The 7,261-nt window shown below is 43.9% G+C and overlaps 1 protein-coding gene across 8 annotated transcripts in view; it reads left to right on the forward strand.

Moving 5' to 3' along the window:
- The first annotated feature begins 330 nt into the window (after positions 1 to 330).
- Positions 331 to 7,261, forward strand: part of Cntn4 (contactin 4) — a 990,533-nt gene continuing 983,602 nt past the window's right edge. For 7 of the 8 annotated variants that reach the window (XM_029478674.1, XM_029478666.1, XM_029478667.1 and 4 more), the window contains exon 1: positions 361 to 562. The gene's annotated coding sequence lies outside the window, so the exon portion shown is untranslated. Of the gene's footprint in view, positions 563 to 7,261 lie in introns of all 8 variants that reach the window. The other variant, XM_029478673.1, reaches the window with a different exon arrangement.

A 7,261-nucleotide genomic window follows, 5' to 3' on the forward strand; every position in this document is an offset into this window, starting at 1 on the left:
CTCCGGATTCCGACTGTGCATGAAGCCAAAGGTCGGTCCCACCTCCTGGTTCCCCAGTACTCGGGTGGCAAAGGAAGATGCCATCCTCTTTGTACACCAGCACAAACACACCCTTTATGTCCCTCTCCAGGAACCAGCCAGAGCTAGTCATGTCCAGCAATGCCCCCTTTACCAGTGTCCCGCGTGGGTACTCGGGGTCGCCTCCCCAGGGCAGGGCGGTGCAGGTGCTACGCCTAAGGGTGCACTGCCTCTGGTGGCTCACTGAGCATGCCCAGCTCCACTGAGCGCTCCCCCCGCCCCCGCCCTCCCCTTGTCTCGCCCCCTCCCTGTGAGTCTTCCGCTAGTGGCTGCAAAGGAACCACTGCAGCCTGAACTCCGGTGCGCCGGGTTTTGAGAGCTGCCACCAGCGTAGGGAGGGAGAGGAACGCGCGGCAGCCACAGAGCACAAGGTTCATAACCAGGATTGGTCGCAAGTAGGGAGCTTTTGCCACTCCGCCGGGACCTTCGGACGTTGGCAGTGGAGCAAGCCCAGTTCTCCTAGGCGTTGTGCTCCGCGTCTTGGGTAAGTCCAGCCCGACTCTGGAGCGCACTGTCCCAGGCACCCTGGTCTGTGGCTTGAGATAAAAGAGCATGGTCCTTAAGGGTTGGGGATGGACAGATGAGTGCCCAGGGTTGTCGCTCCTGCTGGGCTGTCCGGGAGGCTGTGAGGAGGTGAGAAAACTCTATCCATCCCCTGGACGCCACTGGTACCTCACGGCGACCAGTTTTCTCCTTTATTACTGTGAAAAGAAGTTTGTTGCGTTGCATTACGACCACCAAACGAAGAGCCTATAGCAGAACATGCATCCAGAACCTTTAAAATCAGCATCTTCAGCTGGGTCACGCGATTGCCCTCTCTGTGCGCCTTTGCTCCGTGGGCACCTTCTTGCTTTTTCTTTCTTTCTTTCTTTTTTTTTTTTCTTTTCTTTCTTTCTTTTTCTTTTTCTTTTTTTTATGCTGTGGGTGCCTGCGTATCCATACCCTTTGGGTGCAACCCTTAGTATGAGCAGATGAAGTTGGGCTGAAATTTGAAGGGACTTGGACATCAGGGCTTGGGAGACTGGGACTCATGAAAGAGCGATCCCTTTTGAAACGCTCCTTTTTGGAGCGCCCACACAGTGCATGGTTCTTTGCAAAGCACAGCGATTGTTCCGCGCTGAACAACACTGACCAGGTCTCTTGTGTTGTGGAGGACACTTGACAGCTTGTAGGTGCAGCATGTATTTCCAATAACTTATGGGGAGGGGAGTGTGTTCAGTTTCTTTGGAGAAGGCAAAGGCAACTAACTGCATCATAGCCTCTGTCCAAGCAGCAAGAGAGATGGGCATCAGGCGTCCCTCAAATGCCAACCCTTAACCCTTTTGCTCTCAAAATTATTCCTTCATTTCTGTTCTTTACCTTTCTCTAGTGTATAAATATTTACTAAAACTGAAAGGCGTGGGCTAGGTGGACATAGGTAGGCTCCTCAGTCTCCTTACCAAGCAGAACCTGATGCACGAATGCATTCTGTAGCACAGCGCTACTGCTGTTGCAAGGATGCTGTGGAGAGCATTGGGAAGATAAGGTGGCAGGATTGTGAGCCTCAGGCACTATGTTCCCTTGGCAAAGGTTTGCGGAGGTTGTGACCTGGTTAATCAGTGTAACTGATAATCCTGGGAGTGTGGAGTGCCTGGAGGATGGCAAGCCAGATCTTGGTGGCACCTTACAGGATTGTTTGTAAGGCAGGTCCTGTGAGTCCCCTCGCTGAACTTTTTCTTGTTTCCTATACGGAACCAATACGGGGGCGGGACTTGTTTTTCAGAATACAGGTGCTTTTTAATCGCGTGGGCATTTCCAGTCATTTACAGTGACCGGCGCTGGATGTTTCAAGGAACAAACGCAACAGGACTGATTCGTTTGGACACCTACATAGAATAATTTGAAACGCGCTTTGATGCTTTGGCATATTGAGCTTTTTGGTTCTTGCTCCTTAGCACAGTAGGAGCACAAGCAGCTGTAGATGGGGGGGGGGGGGGGGTCGGGGGAATCCTAAGCAATGTTTCAAGCTTTCCTGGAGAGCAGGCTTTATCTGTCTCAGTTCAGGGGGTTGAAAAAGAGCATCACATCAGACTACAGACATGCCTTGGGTGATCAAGAGCCAACTCAGATTTCTCTCTATATCTGCTCCTGTTGCTTTCATCTAGATTTCATTCAGAGCTGGTTGGGAATTTCCAGTAGTTTGTGGGCAGTAGGAAACATAGCTGAGTATCAAAACCCTAGTTCACTAAGATTATGAGTATTGCTACTTTATAAAACTCTACCCACCCCCCTCCTGTCACTTAAAATAAAAACAAAAACAATGGTTTTCACCGACTTTAACTGCCTGTCTTGGTATAAGAGATCATAATGATAAGCCTCATTACTGTTCAGTGTGGAACACTCAGGTTGCTTGCAAGCTGGGAGAGCTCTTTTGAAATAGAGGCTACAACTCAGAGAAGTCACCTGTTGTTAAAGCTGCCTCTGGAAATGGAAACAAAGGCAGATCTCTCATTTGTTGCCTGTCAATTCACTTGTAATTTCTTAGGTTTGAGGACTTTCAAGTCAGTTAGGGAGTAATTAAGAACCTTCTTCTGTAGTCATTCCATAAGTACCTGATTAAGGGTGATTAAAGAATAAATCTGTCAAATGAGGTTGCATCCTTTTAACCATCTATTTTATCCATGTCTCCTTGTTCAGAAACATGTCTTGCTCTTTTCTCCTTTAAGCCCCGAGTCTTTTGGCTACAAATTCTTTCAAAAGTTCCCAAAGACAACTTTTATCTTCAATTTAAGTCTTTATAAAAAAAATCACAATCAAAATAACCTAATTAATTAAGCCTGTCAACTGAAACCATCCTCTATAAGCCTGACTTCTTCAACTTTCTGACATCCCCAAGTTTATCTGATATTGGCTTCAATGTCTTTAGTTTTCTTTGTTATATTCAAAGTTAGAGGCAATATGCCTTAGCTGTCACCTCTCTTTTTATCAGGTGAAATTAAACTTGGTTGTGAACTTGCACTTATAGGGTTTTCACCAAACAAATCGATGTCATGTGGTAGTCAGGGGTAGGCCTCTATTCTTTGATGTGGATAGATCTTTGTTTTCATTGTTTTATATTGTTTTGTATGAAACAGCATTTGAAGTTTTGCAAAGACTCCAGTAGTTTGTGCTTTGCTTTCTTTTTCTTCATCCGTGTTTGTCTTAAGTTTCTTTTATTATTTTATATGAGAAGAAAATTAGATCACTACATCATTAAGATTCGAGGATGTTTGCTGATGTGGTATGGTGAAATTCACAGTTCACGAAAGCAGCAATGAAAGATAGTCAGTGGTGCTGTGTTATGTATCCCGGGGAATTGTTGCTATCACTGGGCCATCACTCCTATTAAGGGACCACTGCCAGCTTGGGAGTTCCTGTCACCTTTCCCTTTTTTGTTTGTGTCTGTCATTCATTACCAGTGACACAGTAGCCAGTTGCAAAAGAACTGGGAACCTGTCTCCTCAGAGCCAGTTTGCTTGTCATGAGGAGAGTGCCGGGGGGATGAGCCCTAAGAAGGAGTGCTTGGGAGGACTTCTCCTAATTCTGGATGCAGGCATATAAGGGAAAATATGTAGTTTTAAAGAAGAAACATACTATGGATCGGAAGTGACCAAGGGAGAAAGCTAGAACACTGTCCACACTGCAAGTCTGTGTGCAGGGAAGGAAGACCCTTGATCATACAGCAGGTTCTCGTGGTTCCAAATCTGCTTCTAGTCAGTGAACTCTAGGGAGTGGCAAAGATAATTTCATCCTTCTGTGAGCCCGAGTTTCCTTGGCTTTAAAGCTAGAACAATCTCCATTTTAAGGAGATTTTTCATAGGTGTAAAACGTGAGGTAAAACAATCAAAGAAGTTGACTCTAGTGGATTGCCTAGATTAACATCTCTCATACACAAGTCAGAGACGAGTATTGCTTCCTGCCTAAAATACATTTTAATCCATGTCATGTCCCAATATGGGTGATTTGGGGCAGCAATTCTGAAAGGTGTGAGTCAGAGAGCAATCTTCATGTGTTCTGTGGTGAAATTCTGCTGATCCCCATGGAATTTTTAGAAGAAAGAGCCTCGGTGTTAATTGCCCCGGCTGGCAGGTGGTGCCAGTCACTTTTGCTTAGGGACAATGGGTAAAACTCAGATCCACAAGGGTGTAAGTTCCATGTTTAAAGGAGGCTGGAAGATGTGCTCTCCCTACATAGCCCGTAAGAAAAGCTGTGGAGAGGGGAGCAGTCAGCATTCTCTCACAGTCTGTCATTGTCGATTTAATTCGTTCTTACAAGCTACTTAATCGGGCTCCCCCAGTTCCTTGGCTCCTCAGGCAGGAAAAGATTTGTTTCTAAGTATTTTGTCCTTCTAAGTCGCTATACTTGTGTCTCTTGTACAACTGAGGAAATGCTGGCAGAAATGAACAAAAACATTGTAAAAATTGAAAAAAAATAGTCTGTGATGGTGTCAGCATCTGAACCATAGTCTGAGTTTAAATATATATATAAACATATATAAACATATATATATATATATAATTTTGTTTTAAGCAGGGACACTACAGTACTTTTTGGTTTGGGCTAGAACACTTTTCTCATTTAAGCCACTTCTTTTGCCCTGTGCATATCAATATCATTAAAAATTCCTGGAGGAACAACAAAGAACACAGTGTAAAGAATACATACAGAGTAGAGTTTGATACACAGATTTACCCAGCATCCTGAGAACATAGTTGAGATTGCCTCCCTTTCGTTGCAATGTCCTTTGATTTTTAAGTAAATCACTAGTGCCACTTACCCCAAAGGACCTTTATCTTATGCTCCCATTGGAGAAGCCCTGAGTAAGTTCTCCTCATACAGAGGTATTTGGGAGCTAAGTTTCTTGTAGTTTTTCAGCAAACACCTTTTCTGGGAGATGTAGGGCTGTAATGGTCTTTCTTACCTTCACTGTGGGCAGAAGGGATGATTTGTTTCTGTTTGAGTCATTTCACCTGTTAGGGAGACACCCTCTGCTCATTTTCACAGCTTTGCAGAATTTACATGTTAAGGCATTTTGTGCATGATTGGAGGGACCTGTCCCACAATCATAGTGTCTTCTCAGATAGAGTTCTCTTTCAGAGTGCTATCCTGGCATTTTAACCCATCTACTTTAAAGGAGAACCCTTGACTCACATAAGCTTGCATGTTTTTCTTTTATAAACATGCCAGTGGTCATAGTGGAAAGGTGGGTGGCCAATAGCAAGTGGCAAGACAGTTCTTTCCAAAGGAGAGTCTACAGTAATTGTTTCCCCCTTTTAGTTAGTAATCATGTGTGGATTTTCAGTTATTGATAATCCTATCTATGTTACCTCTTCCCAAATTGCTTGTATTATTTTCCTCTTGAATTTCTATCAGATGTCCTCAGAAATCTGCATTTTTAAATATATAACCTTTTCCTTCCCCTTCCCTGTTTTCCCTGTCATAGATATGTAAGGGAAAGTGACAGGTGCTGGTATTGAACACAGGACCTTTTGCATTCTAGTTTTTTTTTTTTAATTTGTGTGTGTGTGTGTGTGTGTGTGTGTGTGTGTGTGTGTAGGAATAGAGGGGAATATAACATGGCACCTATGGAGAGTACAAGATGTGGGAGTCAGTTTTGTTTGTCCACCATGTGTGCCCTGGGGTAATCAGACTTGACAGCATCACCAATATGCACTGAGGTATCTGGCCTGCCCTCTTGTGCACTCTAGACAGTTATTCTGCCATTGAGCTAAATGCCCAACTTGTATGTGCACATATATTTTCAAGTTCTTAATGTGTTTTAATGGAGTTGAAGGAATAAAGAAGCTTAAGCACACTGTCATATTGTCAAATGTCCAACTGGCCATGACCCACAGGTTCTTGATATGTTGATCCAAACAGGAAGTGATAGCATGGTAATCATCTCAGACAGTACAGTGCTTGCTGCATAGTTCCTGATTGCCTGGAGCTCCATGAAGGCCTTTGTAGAATTGGGTTGCCTACACTTTGCCCTCCTCTGCGTCCATAGACTCCTGGTCTTTCAATGACTTTATAGTGTGCAAGCAGAGAAATTCTCCAGAGAAGTCTCTAGAAGTTTCTATGGGCCAAGTCTGACAGTGGTTATGATGATTTGTCTGTCCATATGCTCACTGGACCGAACAGGGTCACTTTGCTGTAAAAGAAATGGGAGGAGTCTTGTTGAATGCCTTAGGAGAAAGGGAAATGGGTTTCAGAATAACTTCCCTGTCATTTTCCCATGAGATCAGCAGCTTGTTCCCCTGTTTCCCACTGCAATTGTGAAAAGGGAGATTAGCTCCTTCTCTTAGGAACACACATCCCCATTTCCCATTTAACTTTGGGTCTTATTATTACCTCGTTCTTAGTGTGTGATGAGAATTGCACCCATGTCTTTCCTAGAAGTTGGAACTTTTGGGATGGAGAGGTGGCTCCCAGATTAAGAATTCTTCTCACTGTTCCTGCAGAGGACCAGTGTTGGCTTCTTTGCACCCACTTTTCTTGCTCATAGCCCCCTGTAATTCTAGGATTAGCAGAATTGTTTGTCTTCTGGCCTCAACAGTCCCCTTCATACTCATGCATTCACCTACAACTCAGAAACACAGACACACATAAATAAAGATAAATCTAAAACAAACAAACAAACAAACAAACAAACAAACCAAAAAAACAACAACAGAAAAACAAACAAAAAAAGCCCCAAAACTACAAAACTATCCATATGATCAAGGTCAGAATAACACAGATTTTACCTTTTCAGACTGGATTGTTCCTGGAAAGAAAGGAAATTGCCTAGCACAGATCACTGGACCAGGCAGATCCCAAGCCTTCCATGAGGACTTCACACTGGCTCCTGAGCTAACCCTTATAGATAGGAGATTAGATTCACCTGGAACATTGACTTGCCACCAGAAGGAAAGCCTTTCTCTTCTGGAGAATCACCATAAGTCACTCAGAAAGAAAGCTCACACCAGGGTGGCCTGAGCTTGCAGGGGGAGACAGGGGACACTTTCTTGCTTTGTTTCAGTTTTCCACTCCAAAAGACCTGAAGTGAAAAGCCCTGGTGGTTTTGCGACTTTTAATTCATAAACTGCCTTTGACTTTAGCTGGTTTGAGCTGGGTGTTTTCTTTCCTTTTCTTTCTTTCTTTCTTTCTTTCTTTCTTTCTTTCT

This window comes from Mus caroli, chromosome 6 (genome assembly GCF_900094665.2).
Source record: "Mus caroli chromosome 6, CAROLI_EIJ_v1.1, whole genome shotgun sequence".
NCBI classification, from domain to species: domain Eukaryota; kingdom Metazoa; phylum Chordata; class Mammalia; order Rodentia; family Muridae; genus Mus; species Mus caroli.